This window comes from Oryctolagus cuniculus, chromosome 2 (genome assembly GCF_051225735.1).
Source record: "Oryctolagus cuniculus isolate XC-2025 breed Fujian yellow rabbit chromosome 2, ASM5122573v1, whole genome shotgun sequence".
Lineage (NCBI taxonomy): Eukaryota > Metazoa > Chordata > Mammalia > Lagomorpha > Leporidae > Oryctolagus > Oryctolagus cuniculus.
In genome coordinates, this window is record NC_142868.1 from 162,371,063 (window position 1) to 162,384,239 (window position 13,177).

Here is a 13,177-nt window from a genome sequence, read left to right on the forward strand (position 1 = left end):
GTAGAAGATGGCCCAAGTCCTTGGGCCCCTGCACCCACGTGGGAGACCTGAAAGAAGCTCCTGGGTCCTGGCTTCAGATTGCAGTCATCTGGGGAGTGAACCATCAGATGGAAGACCTCTCTCTCTCTCTCTCTTTGCCTCTCCTTCTCTCTCTGTGTAACTTTTTCAAGTAAATAAATAAATCTTTTTAAAAAATTATAGTTTGAGATCATTCCTAGGATAACTTTAATTTTTTTCTTATAGCTTTTTGTATTACTTATCAATTCTCTAAGCTTTCTCAATATTCTTTACTTTGCTAGAAATTCTGTTAGACAAAACTGGAGAGATTCCTCTCTCTCTTCCCAACCCTTCTCCCCTCCAACTCCCCCCCCCCCCCCCCGCCTCTCTCTTCTCCCTTACAGCTTTGTTCATTTCAAGAACTCATCTTGAGAAAGCCATGGAGAAAACAAACCCAAATCTGCTATTGCTGTCTGGGAAAATGGGATGTAAATATATTGTTTTACTTGTACAAAGTAAAAAGGTACATACTTCATCAGTTTATAAATTGTTAGCTCACTGTTGTAAGTAAAATAAGTCAAATAAGATATTTGTGTTTTAAGAGCTTTTTTTGATCAAATATCTCTGTATTCTTTATCTAGAAATATTTCAGGTCATTATTCTATTTTCTGTCTTTTTCTAAGCTATCCTTTTACAGGCTGTCCAACTCATAAAGAAGATGTTCTCTTGGTTGATTGCTTTTTGTTTGTTTGTTTGTTTGTTTCTTTTTCTTTTTTTTTTTTTTTTTTATAGGCAGAGTTAGTGAGAGAGAGAGAGGCAGAGAGAAAGGTCTTCCTTCCATTGGTTCACCTCCCAAATGGCCACTACGGCCAGTGCACTGTGCTGATCCGAAGCCAGGAGCCAGGTGCTTCCTCCTGGTCTCCCTTGCGAGTGCAGGGCCCAAGCACATGGGCCATCCTCCACTGCACTCCTGGGCCACAGCAGAGAGCAGGACTGGAAGAGGAGCAACCAGAACAGAATCCAGCACCCCAACCGGGACCAGAACCCTGGGTACCGGCACTGTAGGCGGAGAACTAGCCAAGTGAGCTGTGGCGCCGGCCTTGGTTGATTCTTAAGGAAAGCATGTGAAAATGTAAAACGGAAAATTACTACCTACTTGTCCATAGCTGTGGTTTCCTAATAAGGTACTATAGATTAAGAGAAACAGGCATGAACTGGGGCTTGGAAGCAGCTACCAGTCTCTCAATTCCTTCTGTCTTCTCCATTCCACTTAGTAAACAATTGGATTGACAAGTGCTGCCAGCCAACTTGGAAATTACCGTGCAATACTATTCCTTCAATCTGCTCACAATAATCCCATATAACAGTGCTTGGGTAAGTTTGGAGGTAGTTATGGTAGATAATTACGTAAATATTCTACACTCTTTGAAGGAACACTGTTGCGTAGCAGAGCTGGATTTCTGTATTCCAAGTAGACTTCAATATTTTGCTAGTTTTATGCCCTTGGGTGTATTACTTAACCTTTCAGTTTTTCTACCTGTAGTAATGGTGATAATAATCATACAGAATTCTTACGATGGCAAAAAATATTATTGTATTTCATGGCATCTAAAATGTTACCAAGTTTAAGACATGTAATTTTTATGTATTTGCAAAAAATCACCCACAAATTTATGACATTTTATTTTTGCTTCAGAAAGAGTGTTTTGAATTTTTATTGAGACTTAAATTTTTACTGCCAATTACTCCTGCACGTAAATAATAAATTAAGCAAAATTGACCAAATTATTTCTGAAACTCTGCATTCAGAGGCTGAGTTGAGAGTTAACTTTTACTTAAAGTCAGCAGGACATTTCTGCCAGATTAACACTCTGTAACTTAGTGTGACTAGCCCAAAGCTTGTCAGACTCACCTCCCGTTGCTCTGAATAGCTCCCCTGTCTTCTGAGGGATTTAGCCGCCTGCTGCTTCAGTTGCTTACCAGGAGCTGCTTGTTTTTAGGCTTGTTTGTTACCACGACATCCAGTATTGAAAAGCCTCACTGATATAAATTTGAGTTACAATTTTAAAATTAAACACTACAGGGGCCAGCACTGTGGCTCAGCAGGTTGAAGCCCGATCTGCAGTACCCATATGGGTACCAGTTCATGTCCTGGCTGCTCCATTTCCTATCCAGCACTCTTCTATGGCTCAAGTCCTTGGGCCCCTGCACTTTGGCTTCGGATCGGCACAGCTCCGGCCATTGTAGACATCTGGGGAGTGAACCAGCGGAAGGAAGACCCCTTTCTCTCTCTGTCTGTCTCTCTGTCTCTCTCTCGCTACTTCTGTCTCTGTAACTCGGCCTTTCAAATAAATAAATAAATCTTAAAAAAAAAAGAAATTAAATACTACAAAACAGTGTGGCACTCACAACAAGGAATAGGGATTGATTAAATGGAGAATAAATAAAATACAGTAGAGAATGTAAGGACAGAACTGACCATTTAAATGGTAAGACAGCAAAATAACAGGAAAACACTTTGGTTTAGTAATGTTCAAACTGATTTTTAAAATGTTAAAGTTATATTTAATGCTGATGGGTGGTTGATGAGATAGAAACTCCATACACTATGTATAGATTAAGTACCACCTTTCTGAGAGCTACTTCGCTTTTGAAAAATGTTTTTACTGGCACAGTATATTAGCACTCACTATCAATATATATTTAGCTATTAGGTTTTATTGTTTTTTAAAGTTAAGGATTAGCAAATTTTACTAGCATAAATTCTGTAGTTACAGTGCATATTTGACTATTTGTTTACTGCTATATCCCCAGGCATAGAGAAGTGCCTAGTACATGGTACTCACTCACAAGTTGGGTGACTAATATGTCCTGTAGAAGCATTCTTCAGAGTTTACATTCTTCAGATTTACATTTACATTAACAAAATACCTTTTCCCACAGAATCACTAAAAATTCCTACAGTATATACTTGATTAAAGAACTTAGCCTTTTTTTAAACAAAACTTTTTTTGTGAAGTCAGGATGTGTCCTCTCAAACATGTACACCTATTTATATAATGACAAATTAAGAGTATTTTCATTATTTTTGTGGAAATAGGTGTTTCTGTAAGTACTTTAGACAATATAGACTTGCCCACAAAGCATGTAGAAAAGTGTTGTGGCCAGCGCCACGGCTCACTAGGCTAATCCTCTGCCTGCGGCACTGGCACACCGGGTTCTAGTCCCGGTTGGGGCGCCGGATTCTGTCCCGGTTGCCCCTCCTCCAGGCCAGCTCTCTGCTGTGGCCTGGGAGTGCAGTGGAGGATGGCCCAAGTGCTTGGGCCCTGCACCCACATGGGAGACCAGGAGGAAGCACCTGGCTCCTGGCTTCGGATCAGCACAGTGTGCTGGCTGCAGCTGCAATGGCCAGGCTGAAGCCAGAAGCCATGAGCTTCTTCTGGGTCTTCCACATGGGTGGCAGGGACCCCAAACACTTGAGCCATCTTCTGCTGCCTTCCCAGGCTTTTAACAGGTAGCTGGATCAGAAGTGGAGCAGCCAGGACATGAACTGGTGCCCATAAGGGATACCGGCATCATGGGTTGCATCTTTACCCTCTATGTCACAGTACTGGTCCTGCTCATATTTTTGCTTATATATTGAGAATGTCTATTTTGTCCTCCCTCCCCCTTTTTAAAAAAAAAAAAAAGATTTATTTATTTGAAAGTCAGAGTTACAGAAAGGAGAGAGGGAGAGAAATACATCTTTCATCTGCTGGTTCACTCTCCAAATGGCTGCAATGGCTTGGGGTGGGCCAGGTCGAAGCCAGGGGTTTTATCTGGTTCTCCCATGTGGGTGGTAGGGGCCCAAGGACTTGGGCCATCCTACAGTGCTTTCCCAGGCCATTAGTAGGGAGCTGGATTAGAAGCGGTGCAGCCAGGACTTGAACCGACACCCATATGGGATGTTGGTGATGTAGGCAGCAGCTTAACCCTCTGTACTGCAATGCTGGTCTCATGTCCCCTTCATAAGAACAAAGGATATTCGTTTTCCCTTTGGTGTAATCTGTATGTTTAGTAGTTTATCTCAAATTCTGTTTTTGAATTGAACACATTAAGCTCTCAGCACTTTGAAACGAACTTATTAGATCTCTCCCTTTTCTTTCTCCTGCGTGTAAAGTCAAGAGAGAGTATTTGACTTGGAGTGGTTTCAGAGGGGAACAAAACATAGGTGACCCAGAAGACAAGCCAGAATTTGCTGAAGAACATCACGCTTATACCCGGGATTCCAGGATTCCCTTTATTTTATTTATTTATTTATTTATTTTGACAGAGTGGACAGTGAGAGAGACAGACAGAGAGAAAGGTCTTCCTTTGCCGTTGGTTCACCCTCCAATGGCCACCGCAGCCGATGCACCGCGCTGATCTGATGGCAGGAGCCAGGTGCTTCTCCTGGTCTCCCATGGGGTGCAGGGCCCAAGGACTTGGGCCATCCTCCACTGCACTCCCTGGCCACAGCAGAGAGCTGGCCTGGAAGAGGGGCAACTGGGACAGAATCCGGCGCCCCGACCGGGACTAGAACCTGGTGTGCCGGCGCCGCTAGGCGGAGGATTAGCCTAGTGAGCCACGGCGCTGGCCCCAGGATTCCCTTTAGAGTGTTTCCAGGACTTGTCATGGAGTGAGCCACATGTGCAGTGATTATGAAGAGGTGAATTTATGACTGATCACCTGATAATTGGTTCAAAAAATATTGACAATGACTTTCTGTATAGAGGTGGCTTAAAGTTATCATAATACTTAAATGATTTTTCAGGTCTTTCTTGGCAGCCAATGTTCCTTCTTCAAATAATTTGTTTTGATTTTTTGTATCTACCCTGTCATGGTAGTAGTCCAGTGAGATAGAGGACGATGAATCAGGACCTCAGTGAGGTGAAGGGTTGTGATGGTGGTAGTGGAGTTGCTGCCTCCTAGTGAGGTGGGACAGTGTTCAGTTTAAGAGCAGACTTTACATTCATACCATCCTGAGTTTGAACCTCAAATCTTCTTCTTGCTAACTGGCAGACTTTGGGCATCTTTCTTAATCTAGCTAAGCTGCACTTTGCCAGTTAGTAATCTGAGAACTGTAATAATTTTTCTTCATGAGTATGTGAATTTAATCAAATATCTTTATTGTCCTGAATATAATGTAAAGCTCAAAATAGTGGTTAAGAATACTAGCTCTTAGTCCGGCGCCACGGCTCACTAGGCTAATCCTCCGCTTTGGGGCGCCGGCACACCGGGTTCTAGTCCTGGTCAGGGCGCCAGATTCTGTCCCAGTTGCCCCTCTTTCAGGCCAGCTCTCTGATATGGCCTGGGAGTGCAGTGGAGGATGGCCCAAGTCCTTGGGCCCTGCACCCCATGGGAGACCAGGAGAAGCACCTGGCTCCTGCCATCGGATCAGCGCGGTGCGCCAGCCGCGGCAGCCATTGGAGGGTGAACCAACGGCAAAAGGAAGACCTTTCTCTGTCTCTCTCACTGTCCACTCTGCCTGTCAAAAAAAAAAAAAAAAAAAGCTAGCTCTTGAGTCAGACTGGGTTCAGTTCTCGCATCTGCCTCTTACTAGTTTGTTAGTTACATAACCTGTAGCAAAACATCTCACCTCTCTGCAGGATAGCTCATTTTCAGAGATAGGTTTGTTGTGCAGTTTAAGGAAATCATTAATGCACATGTAGGACAGCAGCATCTGCCCCTGTTAAGCTGCGAGTGCTCACACTCAGTAGCTATTTGTAAGAATTCTCCTTTAATTCTTAAGTTGGTACAAAGAGATGTCTAGTGGGATATAATTCCTTTTTGTTTTTTTAAAGATTTTTTAAAAATTTATTTGAAAGGCAGAGTTACAGAGAGGGAGAGACAGAAACAGAGAGAGAGTTCTTCCATCCATTAGTTCAGTCTCCAAATTGCTGCAACAGCTGGAGCTTGGCCAGGAGCCAAGGGCTTCTTCCAGGTCTCCCACATGGGTACAGGGGCTCGAGTACTTGGGCCATCTTCCACTGCTTTCCTAGGCCATTAGCAGGGAGCTGAATTGGAAGTGGAACAGCCGGGACTCAAACCAGCACCCATATGGAATACTGGTGCCGTAGGCAGAGGCTTAACCTGCCATGCACAGCATCGGCCCCAGTGGGATGTAATTTCTTATGCTCTTGTTCCCTGCTTCTCAATGAATTTGCTGTTTTTGAACTCGACGCAGTTTTAGTTTCCAAGTGTCTTTGTCATATCATTCACTTATTTGTTTTCTTATGAGATAGAAATTGCTTTTAAAATTGAAGAGTAGACATCCATGATTAAAAAGACTGAAGAGAGATGTTTGGTAAAGAGTATGTTCTGTCGTTGCTGTTTATAATTTAAGACAGACTTGCAGTTTTTCATTGATAGTACTTTGAAAATTGTTAATGCTGTAAAATTTATAAGGAATAAGGAAGTTGTTAAATAATTTTGAAAGCGACTTAAATGATAGTTAGAATACTTTAAAAAGTATATATTCCAGAGAAACTGTGATGAAAATAAGTATTTCTTCTGGAAACCCTGACTCAGACTATTGGCGGATTTCCATAATGATGGAGCTAGAAGGTCTCAGAAAGTTCCAGCACCCCCATTCCATTTCATTGTTGCTAAGAAGAGTTCAGAAGCATGACATGTGTTTGTCTGCATTCTAGCCATGCACTATGTAAACAGATCAGAGAGTTACTTTTCTGCCTAATTTTAACTTAAGAGTTGGCAAAATTATTCGTGCTGGAATGTGTTTCTGCATGGTGTTTTCTCACTTCAGGAGATAAAGTGTAGTAGTCATCTTTTTCTTTTCTTTCACAGGTGACTTGTTAGATACATTTTATTTCTCAAATTTGTTTTTTCTTGAGATTCACACCCATTAGCTTATGAAATTGTATTTGTGTTATTTGGAACTGCTGGTTATCCTAGATGTTACTTCACCACAGCCAATTATCCCTGCGTTTTGCTTTTTCACTAGGTTACCACTTCAGAGCATGGGAATTTGTGAAGAATGAAGTTGAAGTTATTAATATCCCTTTTAAAAGTTTCTAAAATTTATTTTGATTTATTTGAAAGATAGAGACAGAGAGACAGTAATCTCCTGATTCAGTGGTTTACTCTTCAAATGCCTGCAAATAGCCATGGCTGGACCACGGTGAAGCCAGGAGATGCATTTCAGGAGTAGAGCAGAGCTGGACCTTGCACCCAGAAACTGTCCCATATAGAAACGCAGGCATTCCAAGCGATGCTTAACTGCTGCACCAAATGCCCAGTCCAGTACTCTGGATTAACAAAATTGTCCAAATAGTTTGTTGCTTTGTAAAAACAAAAAATGTTAGTACGGTCAGAAATTCAAGAGTTTTGCCTTCAAATACTGACTTTGAGTTCGTAATTGGGAAGTACAACCCCCTCGTTGTGTCATTCACATTTTGCAGGTCAGGAAACTGAACTTCAGAAGGATAGGAGTTAGGGTAAGAGGGATTTAAGTCTGAGTCATTTGAATTTTTTTTTAAACTTTAATGAATATAAATTTCCAAAGTACAGCTTATGGATTACAATGGCTTTCCCCTCCCACCCGCAACCCTCCCCTTTCCCGCTCCCTCTCCCCTTCCATTCACATCAAGATTCATTTTCAATTCTCTTTATATACAGAAGATCAGTTTAGTATATATTAAGTAAAGATTTCAACAGTTTGCACCCACATAGAAACACAAAATGAAAAATACTGTTTGAGTACTAGTTATAGCATTGAATCTCAATGTACAGCACATTAAGGACAGAGATCCTACATGAGGAGTAAGTGCACAGTGACTCCTGTTGTTGACTTAACAAATTGACACTCTTGTTTATGGCGTCAGTAATCACCCTAGGCTCTTGTCATGAGTTGCCAAGGCTATGGAAGCCTTTTGAGTTGGCTGACTCCGCTCTTATTCCGACAGGGTCATAGTCAAAGTGGAAGTTCTCTCCTCCCTTCAGAGAAAGGTACCTCCTTCTTTGATGACCTGTTCTTTCCACTAGGATCTCACTCGCAGAGATCTTTCATTTAGGTTTGGTGTTTGTTGTTGTTGTTGTTGTTTTTTTTTTTTTTTTTTTTTTTTTTTTGCCAGAGTGTCTTGGCTTTCCATGCCTAAAATACTCTCATGGGCTCTTCAGCCATATCCGAATGCCTTAAGGGCTGATTCTGAGGCCAGAGTGCTGTTTAGGACATCCGCCATTCTATGAGTCTGCTATGTATCTTGCTTCCCATGTTGGATCGTTCTCTCCCTTTTTATTCTATCGGTTAGTATTTTCAGACACTAGTCTTGTTTATGTGATCCCTTTGACTCTTAGTCCTATCATTATGATCAATTGTTAACAGAAATTGATCACTTGGACTAGTGAGATGGCATTAGTACATGCCACCTTGGTGGGATTAAATTGGAATCCCCTGGTATGTTTCTAACTCTACCGTTTGGGGCAAGTCAGCCTGAGCATGTCCAAAATTGTACATCTCTTCCCTCTCTTGTTCCCACTCTTGTATTTAACAGGGATCACTTTTCAGTTAAGTTTCAACACTTAAGAATAACTGTGTATTAATTACAGAATTCAACCAATAGTATTGAGTAGAACAAACAAATACTAGGAGGGATAAAGTATTAAGTTGTTAGTTGTCACTGATCAGGGAGAACATATGATATTTGTCCCTTTGGGACTGGCTTATTTCACTCAGCATAATGTTTTCCAGATTCCTCCATTTTGTTACAAATGACCGGATTTCATTTTTTTTTTTACTGCTGTATAGTATTCTGTAGAGTACATATCCCATAATTTCTTTATCCAGTCTACTGTTGATGGGCATTTAGGTTGATTCCATGTCTTAGCTATTGTGAAGTGAGCTGCAATAAACATTAAGGTGCAGATGGCTTTTTTGTTTGCCAATTTCATTTCCTTTGGGTAAATTCCAAGGAGTGGGATGGCTGGGTTGAATGGTAGGGTTATATTCAGGTTTCTGAGCAATCTCCAGACTGACTTCCATAGTGGCTTTACCAGTTTACATTCCCACCAACAGTGGATTAGTGTCCCTTTTTCCCCACATCCTCGCCAGCATTTGTTGTTGGTAGATTTCTGTATGTGAGCCATTCTCACTGGGGTGAGGTGAAACCTCATTGTGGTTTTGATTTGCATTTCCCTGATTGCTAGTGATCTTAAACATTTTTTCATGTGTCCGGTGGCCATTTGGATTTCCTCTTTTGAAAAACGTCTATTGAGGTCCTTGGCCCATCTCTTAAGTGGGTTGTTTGTTTTGATCTTGTGGAGTTTCTTGATCTCTTTGTAGATTCTGGTTATTAATCCTTTATCTCTAGCATAGTTTGCAAATATTTTTTCTCATTCTGTCGGTTGCCTCTTCACTTGTCTGACTGTTTCTTTTGCAGTACCGAAACTTCTCAATTTGATGTAATCCTAATAGTTAATTTTGGCTTTGACTGCCTGTGCCTCTAGAGTCTTTTCCAGAAATTCTTTGCCTGTGCCAATATCTTGCAGGGTTTCTCCAAAGTTCTCTAATAATTTGATAGTGTCCCTCTTTGTCTCTCTTAACAGTTTTTGTGTTAATATTGTCTGATATTAATATGTTTACACCTGCATTTTTTTTCATTTCTGTTGGCATGGAATATCTTTTTCCAACCTTTCACTTTCAGTCTGCATGCATCTTTGTTGGAAAGATGTGTTTCTTGTAGGCAGCAAATAGATCGGTTTTGTTCCTTAATCCATTCAGCCAGTCTGTGCCTTTTAACTGGAGAGTTGAGTCCATTAACATTGAATGTGACTATTGATAAGTAGTGACTTTGCCCTGCCATTTTCCCAAAGATTTTTTCTAGTATATGCTTTGAGCTTCCTATGATCTTTTACTGGTAGGTTTTCTTCCTTTACCTTCTTTCATACTGATGGCCGTGTTTCTGTGTGTAGCACATCTTTAAGCATTTTTTGCAGGGCTGGACGAGTGGCAACAAATTCTTTCAGTTTCTGTTTGCTATGAAAGGTCTTTATTTCACCTTCATTCAGAAATGAGAGCTTTGCAGGATATAATATTCTGGGCTGGCAGTTTTTCTCTCTTAGTACCTGGGCTGTATCTCACCATTCCCTCCTACCCTGTAGGGTTTCTGATGAAAAGTCAGCTGTGAGTCTAATTGGAGATCTTCTGAGAGTAATCTGACGTTTCTCTCTTGCACATTTTAGGATCTTTTCTTTCTGTTTCACTGTGGAGAGTTTAATTACAACGTGTTTTTGTAAGGATCTTTTTTGGTCATGTTTACAAGGGGTTCTATGAGCTTCCTGTACTAGGATGTCTCTGTCCTTCTCCAAACCTGGGAAATTTTCTGCTAATATCTCACTAAAAAGGCCTTCTAATCTTTTCTCCCTCTCCATGCCTTCAGGAACTCCTAGAACCCAAATGTTGGTTTTTTTTTAATAGTATCCTGTAGATTCCTGACAATATTTTTTAGATTTCTAATTTCCTCTTCTTTTCTTTGGTTTGACTGTATACTTTCCTGTTCTCTGTCTTCCAAGTCCAATATTCTCTCTTCTGCTTCACTCATTCTGTTTTTAAGGCTCTCTAATGTGTTTGTCATTTGATCTATTGAATTCTTCATTTCATTATGATTTCTCATCACTATCACAGTTTCCTGTTCTACTAGTTATTTCATTTCATTTTGATTCCTCCTTTCTGTAGTTCAAGAATTTGTTTTTGAGAACTTCTTAATGTTCTCATCAAGTTTTTGAGATCCGCTTCTTGCATTTCTTCTATCTCGTTATCTACATCATCTTGAATTGGGTGTCTTGTTCATTTGAGGGCATCATAGTGTCTTCCTTGTTCTTGTTAACTTGGTTTCTGCATTTGTTGTTTGGCATTGTGGAGATATTCTTTGGGTTCTTCACTGTGGTGTTTTTTCTCGTTATACTGTGACTCTAGATTAAGTGGACTGTCTGCTTTTGATGGATCCTTAGAGGCTGTGATGGGTGTGGCCAGAGAGCTCTGTTTGGTTCTTCAGGGTTAAGGGTGTGCCAAAGGTGACTCACCCAGGTTGTTTGCTCGCTCTTTTTTTTTTTTTTTTTTTTTGACTCAGAAGGAAAGTAATTCCGCACAGCTGAGTGGAATTGAGGGTAGTTGATGTATGAAATCTGACACCTGTGGGTATTAGTTTGCTCTACCCCAAGGACCACACAAAGGGTCTACGCAGCCCTCAGTGTGGTCTCAAATTTCTCCACAGTCTCTCACTGGGTTGCCAAGGTTACCAAGTTTGTGTACTCAGTGAGTTCTCTCGCCCACCCTTAGATTTTCACAGTCTCAGTTCGTTAGTTCCACACTTTCACTAGGTTCTAACCTCCAGTTATTTCTCTCCACTAGAGTCAGGTTTTTCTGCTTGGCTGATGGTGGGTGCCGCTTTACGTATGTCCAAAATGGTGCCTGCTCTTTGTCTTGCTCGCCTTTGTAAGGTGAGTGGAGAGAGAGGCTAGTGTTCGTCCTGGTTCCCCTTATTTATTCGTTTTTTTTTTTCTCTTCTCCAGTCAGCCTGGTGAACTTTCCCCAGCGGGGCTTCAAGCCTCATTCCCTCTAGGCTCTTTCTGCCTTTCCCCGCCAATGATTTGGGTTACCGAGTTTTTGTCTCACCTCTCCTTCCAGAGCTGGCGCGCAGACTCTGCAGCTCAGCTTCTGCGCCGTGGGTGTCCTTGCTCTCCCTGTAGGTCCTCCATGTCACATCCACTAGATCCGGAAGAGTTTCCTCTGCAATTTTTTCCCAAGCTTTTTCCTGAGACTACAGTAACTCCACTTTTATTAAACTCTCTTTTCCCGAACTATCAGTGCGCACCCTCACTATTCCGTCATCTTGGCTCCGCCCCCCATTTGAAGTTTTTTTAAGTTTTATTTATTTATTTGAGAGATATAGCTACAGACAGACAGAGACAGAGAGAAAGTTCTTCCATCCACAGGTTCACTCCCCAAATGGCCTCAACTGCTTGAGTTGAGTGAATCAGGAGTCAGGAGCTTCTTTCAGGTCTCCCACACAGGTGCAAGGGCCCAAGCCTTGGACTGTCTTCCACTGCTTTTCCAGGCCATCAGCAGAGAGCTGGATTGGAAGTGGAGCAGCCAGGACACAAATAGTGCCCATATGGGATGCTGGCACTGTAGTCAGAGGCTTAGCCTGCTACGCCACAGCACCGGCCCCAGTTATCAGACCTTAGATATATTTCCAGCACACCATGGTTGCCTTGTCACTTCTCCATTGGTTAAATATGGTGGCTGTTACCATTGAATTTAATTTGAGGGAATAAATTTGTCTTTAACATTCTTAATTTCACCTTTACTTTCAATTGAAGACAAGAACAAATCAGAACAAAGCAAAACAAAAAGAAAAACCTTCTAGGAGCTGGCACTGTGGTACAGTAGGTTAAGCCACTGCCTGTGATGCTGGAGTCCCATTTCAGATTGCTGATTTATATCCCAGCTGCTCTGCTTCTGTTCCAGCTCCCTGCTAATGTGCCTGGGATAGCAGTGGTAGGTGACCCAAATACTTTGGCTGCTACCACCTACGTGGGAGGCCTGGGTGGAGTTCCAGGTTCCTGGATTTGGCCTGTTTCAGCCCTGGCTGTTGTGGCCATTTGGGGAGTGAACCAGTGGATGGAAGAGCTCTTTCTCACTCTGTCTCTCTCTCTTTCAATAAATAAACAAATCTTAAAACAAAAACCTCTGACCAACACTGAATACATATTAATATTAATCAGTTTCCATGTTTTTCAGCATTAGGGGGTTTCCCTAAGTCATACACAATATTATTATTTTTTTAAAGATTCATTTATTTATTTGAAAGTCATAGTTACACAGAGAGAGGAGAGTCAGAGAGAGAGAGAGAGAGGTCTTCCATCTGATAGTTCACTCCCCAGTTGGCCGCAATGGCTAGAGCTGTGCCGATCCAAAGCCAGGAGCTTCCTCTGGGTCTCCCACGAGGGTGCAGGGGCCCAAGGACTTGGGCCATCTTCCACTGCTTTCCCAGGCCATAGCAGAGAGCTGGATGGGAAGTGGAGCAGCTGGGTCTCAAACCGGCGCCCATATGGGATGCCGGCAATTCAGGCCAGGGTATTAACCCACTGCACCACAGCACCGGCCCCCACAATATTTATTATTAGAACAAAAATGCCCTTC

General features: G+C 41.9%; 1 protein-coding gene across 13 annotated transcripts in view; it reads left to right on the forward strand.

Annotated features, from left to right (window-relative positions):
- The window catches only part of SRBD1 (S1 RNA binding domain 1), a 256,608-nt gene that overhangs the window by 113,222 nt on the left and 130,209 nt on the right, over positions 1 to 13,177 (forward strand). Inside the window, exons 15-16 of one of the 13 annotated variants that reach the window (XR_016230406.1) lie at positions 1,272 to 1,371; positions 6,980 to 7,030. The exons of 11 other annotated variants lie outside the window; for them this stretch is intronic. The gene's annotated coding sequence lies outside the window, so the exon portion shown is untranslated. Of the gene's footprint in view, positions 1 to 1,271; positions 1,372 to 6,979; positions 7,031 to 13,177 lie in introns of those variants that run through there. One more of the 13 variants, XR_016230405.1, reaches the window with a different exon arrangement.